This window comes from Rhineura floridana, chromosome 4, assembly GCF_030035675.1.
Source record: "Rhineura floridana isolate rRhiFlo1 chromosome 4, rRhiFlo1.hap2, whole genome shotgun sequence".
NCBI lineage: Eukaryota > Metazoa > Chordata > Lepidosauria > Squamata > Rhineuridae > Rhineura > Rhineura floridana.
In genome coordinates this window covers 39,809,665-39,825,716 of record NC_084483.1, presented here as the reverse complement: position 1 = coordinate 39,825,716, position 16,052 = coordinate 39,809,665, and the positions used below count along the sequence as shown (strand labels likewise).

The following is a 16,052-nucleotide window of genomic DNA, read 5'->3' as shown; positions in this document are numbered from 1 at the left end:
TAATACTAGAAATTATAGTGATCTCTTGCTAAGGGTACCATTGTTCACCTTAATGTAGGCAGAGTTTTTAAGGTCTCCCACTCTGGCTTTCCTGGGTTGCCTTTAATTTGCATGCATGGCACTAAATCACCTCTTCTTCAGAGAACGACACTTTTACAGCCCTACATTTTCAGAACCTCTGTTTCAGTCCTTTCAGCAAAAAGTCTGAACAATCCAATCTGTAAGTCTCTGGTTTATTGCCCCCTCCCCCCAAAAAACTTTTCAAACCCAAGGCCATTGTTAGTTCCAGACTTCCCAGAAACTGCCTCAGGAAAAGCATTCATATAAAATGGAAAACCAAACACATTTGCAGGTGCTCAGATACCCTTGGTACCCTTTGTAATTCAGAGATGGGGAACCTGTGGCCCTCCAGATGTTGGACCCCACCTCCCATTAGCTCCAAGCCAGCATAGTCAATAATTAGGGGTGATGGAAGTTGTAATCCAACAACATTTGGAGGGCCACACATTCCTCATCTCTGACATAATGGGTAGGGAAGGTAACCCAAAAGAAAAAGTTACTGGTTCACGTACGCTGGGAAATGATGAAAAGTCAAATAGTGGGGAGGTGTGTTTTACAAACACAGTTTCAAGCTTTTGCACACAGCATTTAATAAATAAAACTGCTGAGCTTCAAGAAGAACAATGGGTTGTATACAACTAAGTCACATGCAGAAGTCCAGTAATTTCAATGTGTTTCCTCTGAGAATGATTAACATTAGATATAATCCAGTATAGTCAAATGAACACAAGTATCTCCAGGTCTAGTTTCAAAACCTTATTTCACTCATGCTAATTTATGCTCTTGCAGAATCAATGGCAAATTGTTTACGATCCTGATCAAGTAACGTTTTAAATATGCTTTTGCTATAAGGCTATACAAACGGAGAGAACAAAAGCCTGATGAAAACTGCAAGGAAATGAGCAGGTCAACACACAAAGGACATTTTTGGGGAAGGGCATTGAAGAAAACCCCTGTCACTAGTGAAGGAAGAAAATAAACACTCCACACACAAATTGTTTGACCCGCTAGGCTTAATTCAATAGTTGTAGCCATTATGTCTAATGATTAGCAAGGCAAGGGGAAAAAATAATAGGACTGATTTTACACTTGTGATTGAGTTACAAACCATGTAGGTTTTTAAAACATACTTCTTTGATTACAGCATGAGCCTAGTGTGTGGATATAGGCTAAGAACTCTATTTAAATACAGTATCTGTATTATTTATTTATTTGTTTATTATTTTATTTATATTCCGCCCTTCCTCCCAGCAGGAGCCCAGTATTAGGCACTGAAAGTAGCAGCATTAGTATACAAGTGTTTTATAACATTAATTTTTACAACAACCCTATGAGTTTAAAGCAGAGACTGTGACTTACAACTCCAGTGGTCAACAAAGAAACTCTACAACATGCAAGCCCAATCCTATTGGTTGAGGTATACTGTCCATCTAAATGTAAGTGATTACACATCTAGTAAAACCAATAATCCACTGTGGTTTTCCATAAGATAGAGCATGATTGGAGAACATGTGGCCCTCCAGACGTTGTTGGTCTCCAACTCTGTCTAGCATCCTGTCTAGCACAGCCAAGGGTCAGGGATGATGGGAGTTATGGTCCAACAACATCTGAATGGGCCGTTATCCCATCTCTGAGATAGAGAATACACAAAATGCATTCCCTGTATCATATGTGGAAAATTGGGGAGGAAGGGTAGATGAAGAAGATTGACAAGGATGAGGGTCCTTTAATTTTGCAGAGTCCAAGGTGTAATATAAACTTAACAACATAGTAAAGGAACACTAATAAATGCAGTCTAAGGTTGCTAAGTATATCTGCTCCTCTAATACAAAACTAAGCACTTCAGTATCAGATAAACATTGCCTTATTACCTAGTTCAAGAGGGAAACCTGAACAAATATTGCCTGCTATTGTATGGCAAGAGCATACTGAACAACTTTTTTTTGTCTTAAAAGTTATTTAGATCCTTTAAGTACTGGGCACTGTTTGGTAACTCGGGTTTAACGCCCAACTTTCATGGAAGTGACATCTGGATACAGTTAAGCTGAAATCCTCCCATTCTATACAATCTTTGATGCGTTTTTCTAAGTTCCAAGGGGGGAGCATGGCTGCACCTGCAGTTGAGGTGTTTTGGAAGAAGATAGTTCTACAACTGCTGTATGGCGCACAGCTTTGGGGTATACAAATGTCTCTACTCTGGAGATACTGCAGAATTCTTTCATGAGATCCCCGTTAGCTGTCCCTCAAAGTACACCTGCATTTCTTTTGAGGGAATAAACAGAGCTCTATTCTATTCTAGGAGCTCTGTGTTCATGCTTCACTTGCCCTGTATTGGCTGAAGTTGTCTTGTATGAATGATTTGTGTCTGCCAAAGAAATGTTTTCTAGAACAACTGCAAACTCCAGCCCAAAGCTGATGGGTAAATTCTGTTAAATCTACTCTGTCTGCTTATGGGATTAGCACAGAAGTTTTACCTACTTTTACTTCTGTTAGAGTTAAACAGCTGTTCAAAGACAGAATTTATCTCTATACTAAATGGTGAGACCTTTTTTCAGTTACCCAAATGTCATATTCTATTTGGTACCCAATATATAAAACAACATTTGACATGGAGCACTACTTTACATTTCTAACAGTGACACCCTTGAGAAAATCATTCACAGCTTTATGACTTCAGACTATGCCCTCTACTTTTCTGGAGGGGAGGTTTTCTAACATTCCAACCCAACAAAGACTTTGCATCTGTCAATCTGGTGAAGTTGAGGACATTATACATTACCTACTAAGATGTCCCCTATATAAGTCCCCAAGATTAAAATTTCTTTCCTGCATCCTTCGCTCCTTGTCAAATAGACCTCCCTTGGAGCAGATATGCGTCCTGTTAGCAGGCAATGATATATTTATAACTACTCAGGTGGCAAAATTTGCTCTAGCTGCAGGAAAAGTAAGAGTTAGTTACCTAAAACACCTTGTGGGATGAGTGGGATGTGGTCCTGTGCTATTCTGACTGTAGTATCTATACACTAAGACATGGGGTGGGGCAGGGTATCTCCCTCTCAGGAGAGGAAATTTTATTTGAACTGTACCGCTACTCTTCCACTCTATGATGTCGAACTGTGTTTTATTGTAATATGATCTGTTTTTAAATATGTATTTTGTATCTTCCTTTTATATCTGTTTAATTGTGGTAGCTTATGGCTCTGAACAATAAAGACTTCATTCATTCATTCATTCAATATTCAGAGGTAGATTTTTGTAAGCAGATCATTAACATTGGCTGGAATGGAATCCAGTTAGACCCCTTGTCCTCTGACAAGGGCTTTTGATCCAATGGATGCTTCCGCTAATGGGGACGGGAAGTGATTCTTCCCAATTCCAGCAGTGCCCCCCAATGGGTCCAGAGTTAGGATGGAAGGTGGCATTCGGGGGGCGGCAGGAGTAAGGGTGAACTGGCAAAAATCACTTCCTCTCCTCTTCCATCAGTGAAGGGGTCCACCAGATAAAAGGCCCTTTGGGGAGTACAAGGGCACCAGCTGGATTCCACCCATAGGTTCTTGCCCTGTTGTACATTCCTTCTAGGAACACAGTACTTGGCCAGTATATTAGAACCCCAAGATTCAGCACAACACAACAGAGCTGACCAATTTTATGTTTCTTTGCTATTGCCACAGACCAAGCTAAGATTTGGAAACAATGAAGACTGTTCTAAAAAAACCTAATTGGAGACTGGCTAGACAGATCTCTCACTTTCAAAGTACAATAACTGCTAATTATATCACGATCGTGCATATTTGCAGGCACAAGACAGTCTGTTGAGTAGGAAGGTATCAGGTTTTCACATCTTGCAAACCTGGCTGACATTCCTTGGAGTCTAGCAAACAGTCCTCCCTCTCGACTAAGAAGATGTGATATGATGCATCTCTGTCCTGTATGTGTGCCCAAAATACATTAGGAGCTTACTTTTTGGTCTCAGTCTACAATGGGGAGCAGTGGATTCACCATCTCTTTGGCATACTTTTCACTTTTTTTCTGAATTTTCATCTTGTGAAACGCTCTGAATTTTTCTATGTTATAACATCTTACAATAAGGCCACAGAGTCGCAGACAGTGGTCATGAAGACCTACACATGCAAATGTTTTCATTGTCTCCTATGAGAACGGAAAGGCTGAGCACACCAAGTGGGCAATGACTACATGTACATGCTGTGTTCCTGACATCAGTAGTTTTCAGCCCTTTCAGACCCTGGGTGTTCCCACTCCTAGTCTGACACTCTAACTGCTATATACCAGGCTAATGTAGCCTGACAGAATAGCCAGTTCCATACACCGATGGCAGCATGGAAGTCACTTCCTCACAGTGCAATCCAATGAGGCTACAACTGGGAGGAAAAGATCCATTACCATTCGTCCTACCCATGTGACTCCTTCATTCAAATTCACTCCATGGCAGCATGGGAACACATTGTGGAGAAGACACCACTATATGACCACATGCAAATGCACCAGCATCCTGAAGTTTTATTGGTCTACTCACTGTATTAATTTCATAGTGCTAACCAATTGAAATTGCTGCCTTATTCTTCAGAAGCTCTGAAGTTCGGGTAATATTAACATCAAGGTGGGGGAATCTGTGGCTTTCCTGATGTTGCTGGACTACAAAGGTGATGCTGGCTAGGGCTGACAGGAGCTGGAGACCACCAACATCTGGAGGGATGTTGATCTACATCAGGGGTGGCAAATTCGGTGCTCACAACCTTTATCCAGCCCTAAGACTTTTATGCCCCCCACAAGTCCTACCCAAATTTGTAATTTTAAAAAACATTTTTTAAAGTTTAAAAAAATTATTATCATCAATATCATTGACTGCTCTCTCTGCTGCTGTGATATTGTTGATGCACGTGTATGACGCATATATACGTTATGGTTTTATGTCTTCTATGTTAAATTTTACCCTTGTAGTCCCCTTTAGTACCACTCCCTGTATATATGTATATGTGTGCGTGTGTGTATGTATGTATGTATATATATATATATATATATATATATATACACACATATACAATCTTATGTATTTTAATTGTACTTTATGTATTTTAATCTATTTTAATGTTTTTGTGATTTTATTGTTTACAATTTTATTATGTACGTGTTTGATTCTACTTTTGTAAGCCGCCCTGAGTGCCCTATAGAAATATTTTAAATAAATAAAATAAATATTAAATAAATAAATAAAATAAATATACATTAAGTTAGTCAAAACTAAACTTGCTCTAGTAGATTCAATGGGAGTTTGTCAGAAATAACTTTAGCTGGATTGGGCCTATATATTCCCTAGGACAGCATTCTAGCTTTGTCACACTTTTAACAAACTGGTTCCTAAAATGTTGCCAAGAGAGCTTAAATTAAACTTGGCTACACATTGTTTTACTTTAATCTTCTCTAAAGCATCTTCCAGAAGAGACTACAGACCTTAGTAGATGGCGGCCTTTAATCAGTCAGGGGAGATGGGTCTAAGCACTGAGAGAGGATACAGAGCAAATCCAAATTTTATAAAACCATTAAACTACTCTCACACACACAGACCTCTAATGCAACCACAACTTTGGTGCCGTCTGGTATATTCTTCAAACCAAATGATTAAACACACTGGCATCTTGTTGGCAACAAAGATTACTGAATGCTCTCTCATGTATACCACAGTACAGTAACAAAATACATGCTTTCCTGGACGTTACTTCTTTAACAGAAACTTTGGTACCAGAGGTAGGAATAACATGAAAAGAATAGGGATAGGTTCCTACACCACAAAAAAGAAGAGCAGTTCAACATATTTCAGCAAACTTTTTAGTCAAATCTAACAATACTCCTGTCTGAAGTGAAATAACCACATCCGGTAAGCCTTGCATAGAGACCACCTGAAGGCTTCTTCCAAAATGCATCCAGGGATGCCTGCCTTGCCTTTTTTCTTTTATCATGTGGCATCTTACCATAGCTATCTAAAGCTTTGAGCACAATTCTTCTCTCCGTACACTCAAGCAGGCAGACAAGGGGCAGCCGCCACCACCACCACCCTGTGCTTGCTCTCTCTCTCTCTCTCTGCTATCCTCCCTTACGCTCGAGCTTATTAATAGGAGCTTCTTTTCTGGATGATTTGTTAACTTGAGGTATTACTGTATACCCCCTGAAGGAGTCGTCCATTACCTCTTGGAGTTTTAGAAGTCAGACAGCTCTGCAACTCCTAAAAATCTTTTAATGTATTTTCATAGTCCATAGTCCTTTACAGAGACCCCTGCATGAACATGAAATGGACTGCCTTCAAGTCAATTCCGACTTATGGGCGACCCTATGAATAGGGTTTTCATGGTAAGTGGTATTAAGAGCGGGTTTACCATTCCTCTGAGGCTAAGAGGCAGTGACTGGCCCAAGGTCACCCAGTGAGCTTCATGGCTGTGTGGGGATTCGAACCATGGTCTCCCAGGTCGTAGTCCAACACCTTCACCACTACACCACACTGGCTGCAACAATCATATAGCATACTTTCTTTATATAGATATCAGAAGTCAATTGACTGCATCTCCTTTAAATTTTTCCGCCAACTTTATGATGTGTCAGGTCAAGGCCTGTGAAAATTCACAGGCTGGGTAAAGTGCCCCATTTGCACCTCTGCTCACAAATGTCTGCCTCACTTGTGCATACAGTGGCACAAACACATGCACCGCACCACCATCCTACTCCTTTCTTCCCACATTGCTACAAAATCAGAGGGGTTGAAGTGAATCAAGTTATTAAATATGTATTAATAAATCTGTATCATTCATTTAAATATTTCTGCTCTATTTTCTGGCAATTGTATTTCATTATTATAAGTTGCTTTGGACACCGTTAAAACAACAGTTAGAATTAAGAATTAAAGATGGAGCAGCATGGCAGCAGCAGCAGCAACAATGGCTAGGGCCTTATCTTGGGAGGATAATGTGGGCAGCGGTCAAGAGGAGACAGAGACAGCTGCAGGAACATCACTAAACCAGAGTGTGGAAGGTCTATCTTGCCCTCCCTCAGGTGCTAGGAAGTCACACACCAAGGAGCAGTGCCATGCAAAGCAACATTATCTCTAAGGCAAGCTACATCCTGTGAATGTCATTAACTTAAAGCTGCTCTAAAAGTACACTTCCAGGAATCAAGGGCTTATCTCAGGACTCCAACAACAGGTTACCACCAATGAAGGTCTCCCTTTCTGGCATCCCCAATGGGTGAAGCTACCCCTCTTGATGCCTGGATCCAAGGGGCCTGGTGAGAGGTGTCTCTTGGCATCCGGACTATGGGAACAATCCTGTGTAGAAATGGGAAAGACTACTTTGAAGGTGTAGTAGGTCTGGGACAGCATTATGGTTAGCAGCTGTGGTGTACTGGGGGCGGAGCAGCAATGGTGCTGCCACTCATTGGGATGGGGGAAAGAGATCAGAGGAGCTCCAGGTTGGTGGCGGCAGCCCATAATTGCATATGCACCTACAAGATGCAGACACTGCCAACCTGGAGCTCCCTTGACCTCGCTGCTGCCTTACCCCGATCAGCAGCATGATTAGCAGACTTCCTTGTTACAAGTTTCACTGGCTTGGGACCAGGATACACCTCCCATGTGCCTGCCCATTGATCAAGAACGTCTCCTTCATATCCCACTAATATCTAAGATATATATGGTAGGGACATGGGACAGGGCCTTTTGTGTGGCTGCATCTAGACCTCAAACTCCCTACCAAGGGAGCAGAGCCCACCTCACTTTCTCTCTGATGGCCTTCTGCTTTCTTTTTCAATGGGCAATGGGCCTGTTGAGCTGTTAATTTTATTCTCTCGTGTTAGGTTTGAAATTGTTTTATCTGCTGTCTCTGCCTTTTTCATGTCTCATTAGCTGTTGCTTTTACTGTATTTTCAGTTTTTTTGGTGTGTTGTAAGCTACCTGGAAAGTTTTAATGGGAAAGTGAGAGATAAAAAGCTACTGGGCTAAGTTCATGGTGCAGGTAGAGGTGTACAAGGCCCTATACTGCTTGGAACCAGGATACCTAAATTATCTTGCCCCTAATATACCCCAAAATCACTGTGCTCTACAGGAACATAGGAAGCTCTCTTGTAACACAGGAATCTGCCTTATAACACTGGTCCATCTAACTCAGCATTATCTACACTGACTGGCAGTGCCTCTCCAGGGTTTCAGACTGGGAACATACCAAGCCATGGAGATGCAGAAGATTAAACCTGGAAACTTCTACACACAAAGCAGATGCTCTACCACTGAGCCATGAGTGTTCACCTATTCAACCCTTCTACTTAGCTGAATTTCCAAGTGGCTCTCCACCATGAATGGTAATCTGGCATGGTTGAAAGGCTGGTGAAACAAAAACAAAAAAGAGTTTCCAGTAGGCAATACAATACTGTACATGCCACAATTAGCGTCTTGCAGATCCCATCTATTAGGAGGTCTGTTCTGTATGATGTAGGAATCAGGCCTTTAGTGTAGTGGCATCTACCCTTTGGACTTCCCTCCCATTACATAGACACCATCTCTAATATCTGTTCCATGCCTACTGAAGGGTTTCCTTTTTCAACAAACGTTTCAGGTGCAGATTTTTTATCCCAGTCTGCATCTGAATTGGATTTGAAATTGTTGTCATATACAAAGAAATGTTTTCGATGTTTTTATTGTTAAACCACTTTGAGACGTTTTTTAGGAAGCAATACATAAATGGAATAAAATTTAAAAGTCGTCGTCGTAGTTGTAGTAGTAACAACAACAACGATGTTGACCTTAAATAAAAAAATAAAAATAGCCAAAAGTGCACTGAAATCAAGTGTGTACTTGGCACTTGATATCAAAATGAAGGTGCCAAGCAGACTTCCTGGGAAAGAGAGGTCCACAGGTTTGGCACAACAAGGCATGAGCCCTGGTAAGATAGAGATAAGTCAACAGAGGAAGGATTGTATGGTGCAGCAGCATTCATAAGAACATAAGAGGAGCCTGCTGGATCAGACCAATGGCCCATCTAGCCCAGCATCCTGTTCTCACAGTGGCCAACCACTTGCCCATGGAAACCCACAAGCAGGATCTGAGTGCAAAGAGCACTCTCCCCTTCTGCAATTTCCAGCAACTGGTATTTGGAAGCATACTGCCTCCACCTACGAAGGCTGAGCATAGCCATCATGGCTAGTAGCCATTTATAGCCTTTTCCGCTGTGAATTTGTCTAATCTTTTAAATCCATTCGAGTTAGTTACCATCACTGTCTCTTGTGGGAGCGAATGCCATAGTTTAACTATGCACTGCATGAAGAAATACTTCCTTTTGTCTGTCCTGAATCTTCCAACATTCCGCTTCATTAGATGTCCATGACTTCTAGTGTTCTGTGAGGGAGAAAAACTTTTGTTTATCCCCTTTCTCCATGCCATGGATAATTATATACTCTTCTATCATTCAGAGCAGTGAGGTAGAGAAGAGGTGGTTTGAGGTTACATCAGTGGGTTTGGGAAAGTTTGAAGGGAGCCCCCAGGCTCTCCATCCTGCATTGGAGTGGGGGGGAGTCAGGAAATGCAAGCAAACTGTATTACTCCCTGTCCCTTACAACCCTGCAGCTAGTTCTGTTTCTCTATTTTATTCCAAGCAGTACAAAGAGATGGAACACTGGCAACTGTTTATTACATACCGAAAATAGTTTATTCTCTAGCACTCATTAATAGTAAGCATGTAATGATTAAACCAAAATCATATATATGTATTATTTAATAGATTTACGACTTACATAGGTATGTGTATTATACAGCCATGAGAGTGGCTGTATACTATAGTCAGCATGGATTTCTGGCATTCTGCAATGTTAACTGTACTGTACTGTAAACCGCCCAGAGAGCTTCGGCTATGGGGCAGTATATAAATACAATAAATAAATAAATAAACAGAAACAGAAGCAAAAGAGAATGATTTCACTAAAATTGCAAAGTAAATCAAACATATTTAAAGTGACTATCTGGACAACACCAACTGTTTTAATATAGTCGCTTCCTTCCTGCTATAACAAGATCAGCACAGGACATGTCTTGTTTCTGTTATTTGGGCTGACTGCAGGTGTTGCCACCACTCACCATATGCTCAGAGACACATGTTACCAAATTCTTCCAAGCTACAGAGCAAGTGGATTGGACTGTGAAACACCAACCCAAATTGTGTTGGCATTTTGACAACTTTGGAGGGCAGTACAATATCTCAGAGAGGAGGTGAGGTCTCCTGCTCCCCTGGTGCATTCACTATAGCTGCCCAATTTCTCTGCTTTTTAAAGTTTGATAGAAATATCTGTTGGCTATTGATGCATTCTTAAACCGGAAGGGGTTTTGCCTATTAGTGAATATATACAAAAATGTAAGACATTCAAAATTATTTCCATTTGTGCATATTAGAGCTGTCTTTCTTAGCCTTTTGTTTAACATACAATTAATAAACATCACAAGCCAAAAGTTATACACCAATGCCTCTCAGCTTCACATAGGGTAAAACAGATTTACAGTTTAGATCAGTGGGGAACCTTCGGTCCATGGGCCTAATTAGGCTCACAAGACCTCTGGGGTTGGTCTGCTAGTTCCACACCCACCTTTCCTGTGTCACAGGATTTCAGACACAAGAAAGTTCAAGCTAGAAGAATTCAAAAAGAATTCAACTAATGTCTGAAAGAGAATTTCTATATGGAGAGTTAGCCACTTCTAGATCCATCCCTCCAGCCAGATCCAACTCCCCATGCCTGGTATAGATCATAAACGTTGAAGATGCAGATCTACCAGTACAGATTTTGTTAGACAAAGGTTTTGGAGACTTATCTTAAAATGTAGAGCACACAGCTGGTATATGTACACTAGTTGAACCTTTCTATGTTTTGTTAGGCTATTTAAATAATATTGTGCAAAAAGAGCATTTAGAGATGTAATGAATTTACTTTCCACAGACAAATATCTGGACTTTCCCCTTTTGAAATAAAAATGAGATTGCACTTCTTTTTGAGGAATAGTCTTACAAGGTGTAGAATTTGGTCCTCAATGAGATTTACACATGTACATGAAGTGCAAACTGATGAAAATCATTTTGCATGATGGTACTTTGTTAAGATTCACATATCAGGAACGCCTCCCCTCCGTTTTATAACTTGCAATAAGTTTGGCTGTATTTTAATTTGTTTGTTTGATTGTCTGTCTGTTGTTGTGTGAATGAGATTGAGTGAATGTGTGTTTGTGTTTATGTTGTTTAAGTGTTTTGCTGTATTAGATTTATTTTAAGATGTGCCTGGGAGAACATGCCTTGGGCCTCGCAGGGAGATTTTCGGGGGCCCCAATTAACGTTGTGACGGGTAATGGAAGGTATGGCGTTGGGAGGAGAACGTGCCAGGTAAGGGGAACTCGTCCCAGACAAGTTGTGTCTGTGCCTTGTTCCGGTTCTCCTCCTATCCACAGGACTGTTGGTTGTACTGTCAGCCAGCTCTCGGATCTCCAGGTGCTGCTTTTAAATGCTAGGTCGGTCGTTAATAAAAACCCCCTTATCCACGATTTGATTGTGGAGAAGGGTGCCGACCTTGTGTGTATTACCGAAACCTGGGTGGGTGAGCAAGGAGGAGTTGCTCTTTCCCAGCTTTGCCCACCTGGGTATTCGGTGCAGCACTGTGGTAGATCTGAGGGCCGGGAAGGCGGGGTTGCTGTGGTCTATCGGAGTTCTTTCTCTCTCACTAAGCACCCTGTCCAGACGGCGACTGGTTTGGAGTGTCTTCATCTTGTGCTGGGCCAAGGAGACAGATTGGGAATACTATTGGTGTACCGCCCACCTTGCTGCCCAATGGCTTCCCTAGCTGAGCTGACGGAGATAGTCTCGGAGGTATTGTTGAGATCCCCCAGACTTGTGGTACTGGGGGATGTCAACATTCATGCCGAGGCTGTCTTGTTCGGGGCAGCTCAGGACTTCATGGCCTCCATGACAACCATGGGGCTGTCTCAAGTTGCTACTGGCCCGACGCATGTATCAGGACATACTCTTGATTTGATCTTCGCCACTGGTCATGGAGATGGTCATCTGAGGGTGGGGTATTTTTCATCTACTCCATTGTCATGAACAGATCACCGCTTGCTGAGCTTCAGACTCACGGCAACCCTTTCCCTCTGCAGAGGTGGGGGACCTATTAAGTTGGTCCGCTCCCGGAGGCTTATGGATCCTGTTGCTTTCCAGAGCGCTCTGGGAGTTTTTCCGGCAGATAGCACTGGCGCTCCTGTCGAGGCCATGGTCGATCTGTGGAATGTGGAGATGACCCAGGCCTTTGACATGATTGCTCCCGCGCGCCCCCTTCGGTGCAGAACTCAAACAGCACCGTGGTATACCCCGGAGCTGAGAGTGATGAAGCAAGAGAGAAGGAGGCTAGAGTGCAGGTGGAGGCAAACTCCTGACGGATGTAGTCATTCTTTGGTGAGTGCTTCCACTAAGTTGTATGTAAAAGCGGTTAGGGCGGCAAAAAAGTCATATTTTGCTGCCACCATTAGATCATCTCTTTGCCGCCCAGCGGAGCTTTTTAGGGTGGTACGAGGGCTTTTACATTCTGGCCCTCCTGATACTAAGGAACCATCGGAAGCTCGCAGCAACGAATTTGCGGAGCACTTCCAGGATAAGATTGCTTGCATCCGTCGGGACTTAGACTCTGATGTTATGACAGATGACTCCATTGAAGTGTCCAGAGCGCGGTCTTGTCCTTCATTGTTGGATGAGTTTCAGTTGGTGCAGCTTGAGGAAGTGGACAAGGTGCTTGGAATGGTGCGGGCGACCACGTCTGCCCTTGATCCTTGCCCATCTTGGCTGGTGAAGGCCAGCAGGGCTGTAACCACTGGCTGGGCCAAAGAGGTGATAAACGCCTCCTTGAGAGAGGGAGTAGTCCCTGGTAGTCTCAAGGAGGCAGTAGTGAGACCTCTTCTAAAGAAACCTTCTTTGGACCCAGATATTTTGAACAACTATAGACCGGTGGCGAATGTCCCTTTTTTGGGCAAGGTCCTGGAGCGGGTGGTCGCCGGCCAGCTCCAAGCGCTCTTGGATGAAACCGATTATCTGGATCCGTTTCAATCCGGTTTTAGGCCTGGTTTTGGCACTGAAACAGCCTTGGTCGCCCTGTATGATGACCTTTGTCGGGAGAGGGACAGGGGGAGTGTGACCCTGTTGATTCTCCTTGATCTCTCAGCGGCGTTTGATACCATCGACCATGGTATCCTTCTGGGGAGGCTCGCGGAGTTGGGAGTTGGGGGCACTGCTTGGCAGTGGCTCTGCTCCTACTTAGCGGATCGTCGCCAGAAGGTAGTGCTTGGGGAACATTGCTCGACACCCTGGACTCTCCATTGTGGAGTCCCTCAGGGGTCGGTCTTGTCCCCCATGCTCTTTAACATCTACATGCAGCCTCTGGGTGCAGTCATCAGGAGTTTTGGAGTGCGTTGCCATCAGTACGCTGATGACACGCAACTCTACTTCTCCTTTTCACCCTCTTCAGGTGAGTCTGTTGATGTGCTGAACCGTTGCCTGACCGCGATAATGGACTGGATGAGAGCTAATAAACTGAAACTTAATCCAGACAAGACCGAGATACTGTTGGTGAGCTCTTTACCTGCCCAGATGGTGGATGTTCATCCTGTTCTAGATGGGGTTACACTCCCCTTGAAGGAACAGGTTCGTAGCTTGGGGGTCCTTTTTGACCCTTCCTTGTCGCTTGAGGCTCAAGTGGCCTCGGTGGCACGGAATGCGTTTTACCATCTTCGCTTAGTAGCCCAACTACGCCCCTATCTGGACAGTGACGATCTCGCCTCAGTTGTTCACGCTCTGGTAACCTCTAGACTGGACTACTGTAATGCGCTCTACGTAGGGCTGCCCTTGAAGACCGTTCGGAAACTTCAGCTAGTGCAAAATGCGGCAGCCAGGTTGTTAACGAGGACCCGCTGGTCTGCGCATATAACACCTGTCCTGGCCCACCTGCACTGGCTGCCTATTTGTTTCCGAGCCAGATTCAAGGTGCTGGTTTTGACCTATAAAGCCTTACACGGTGTGGGACCACAATACCTTGTGGAACGCCTCTCCCGCTATGAACCTACCCGTTCACTTCGTTCAATATCCAAGGCCCTCCTCCGGGTACCAACTCATCAGGATGCCCGGAGGATTGTTATTAGATCTAGGGCCTTTTCTGTGGTGGCCCCCGAACTGTGGAACAGCCTACCTGTGGAGATACGCCTGGCGCCTTCGGTACTTTCTTTTAGGCGCCAGGTTAAGACCTGGCTATACTCCCAGGCATTTTAATGTTCAATGTGTTTCATTTAATTTTTTTTTTCGTTTAACTTGTTGCTGATTTTATTGTAATTTTATTGTAATATTGTGTTTTAATCTTGTTTTGTTCACCGCCCAGAGAGCTATTCGCTATGGGCGGTTTAAAAATGAAATAAATGAAAATGAAATGAAATGAAATTACAAGACAATATAAAATATTACAGGCATTGTGTATTTCTGCAGTTATAATTTTTAAAAATAAAATAAGAACAGAGTCCAGAAGGGGACTTATCAAATGTATCTCACATATGTGTAAGAACAGAAGAGTGCTACTAGTTCTTGTATCTTTGGATAAAATTAACAAAAATGTGTTGGCCATCATTTCATTGCATACCCAAGTGTTTTAACCCCAACCAGCGCTGCTGTCTGCAGAAATCCAGGTTGGAGCTAGCTGAGCCGAGGCTTCAGTGGCTGACAGGACTTGCTCTTTGATGCGCTCAGGTGGTACGAAGCCAGCTGGCTGCCATTACTCTGTTGCCCTGGGAACCACAATTGAAGTGTACTTCTAAATCTGCACAGGAGGTACTTCTGCACCATTGCCACAGCAGCTCTTGCTGTGCAAAGTTAAAGTCGCGTAGCAGCTATAGCTACAGCCCAGCTGGTGCCCATTAATGTTCCCTGTATGACAGGAGCAAGCAGCTAGTCTTAGATGCCTCATTTTTGCCACTGACAAAACAGAAGGATTTATGATTCTTATTAATAGAGATGAAACACACTTCGCCTGTTTGAATTGGAGGGAGCTCCAAAGGAATAGTGGTTTTAAGGACAAATTTACAGCCTTACTGCCTTTTGTTTCTGCAAAGTGCATCATTTTTGCAACCAACACATTACTTCGAGGTCCCACTGAACTTACTGCCAAGTATGGCATGAAAAAAACTAGAGGGATAATTTAAGAAGACATCATTGCTTGGCTGATAGTTGAACTTGGTAACAGTTTTTAGGATTCATATAGCACTTCCATAATGAATATGAAGCACTTCACAGTAGTCTCTGCAGGTCAGTACATTCTTTCCCTGTAGATCAGTACATTCTCTCTAATTTCTGAGGTATCAAGATTCCCTAGTTACTCAATGGTGGGGGAAATGCAATCATCTAACATGCTCATATATTCTTCACACATTTCAAGACACAAGATTCATGTTGAAAATGGAAGTCAGAAACCCCCATACATGCACACCAAGGGCAAACTATATTGGTTTTGGTATGACCAATTTCGTTAGATTGAAAAACAAGCTTGATCCAACAGAAATTGCTCTTCCGGACTTATGGGACTCCGCTCTACCTCTTCAGAAAGGACATGGCTACATCAGCTTTTAGCTGACAAAGCAGTATAGATCAAACAAATTTAATGCACACACTGTGGGCATGTCCTATAATTACCTATTTCATTAATTAACTAAATACTGCTTTAAGGTTTAAGAATGTCCATATCATTTTGAACTACATTGGAACTCCCTCCCCTTAAATATTAGACAGGCGCCGTCTCTGTTATCTTTTCTGCGACTATTGAAGACTTTCCTCTTTCAACAAGCCTTTGAAGTTGAGACCTATCCCAGTCTACATCTGTGTTGGAATTGCTTTTTAATATGTTCTTAAACTTTCTTTTTTAAAATGTTTTTAATCTTAGAA

At 42.7% G+C, this 16,052-nt stretch overlaps 1 protein-coding gene across 1 annotated transcript in view; it reads right to left on the bottom strand.

Moving 5' to 3' along the window:
* The window catches only part of EIPR1 (EARP complex and GARP complex interacting protein 1), an 87,756-nt gene that overhangs the window by 31,843 nt on the left and 39,861 nt on the right, over positions 1–16,052 (bottom strand). The window lies entirely within an intron of this gene.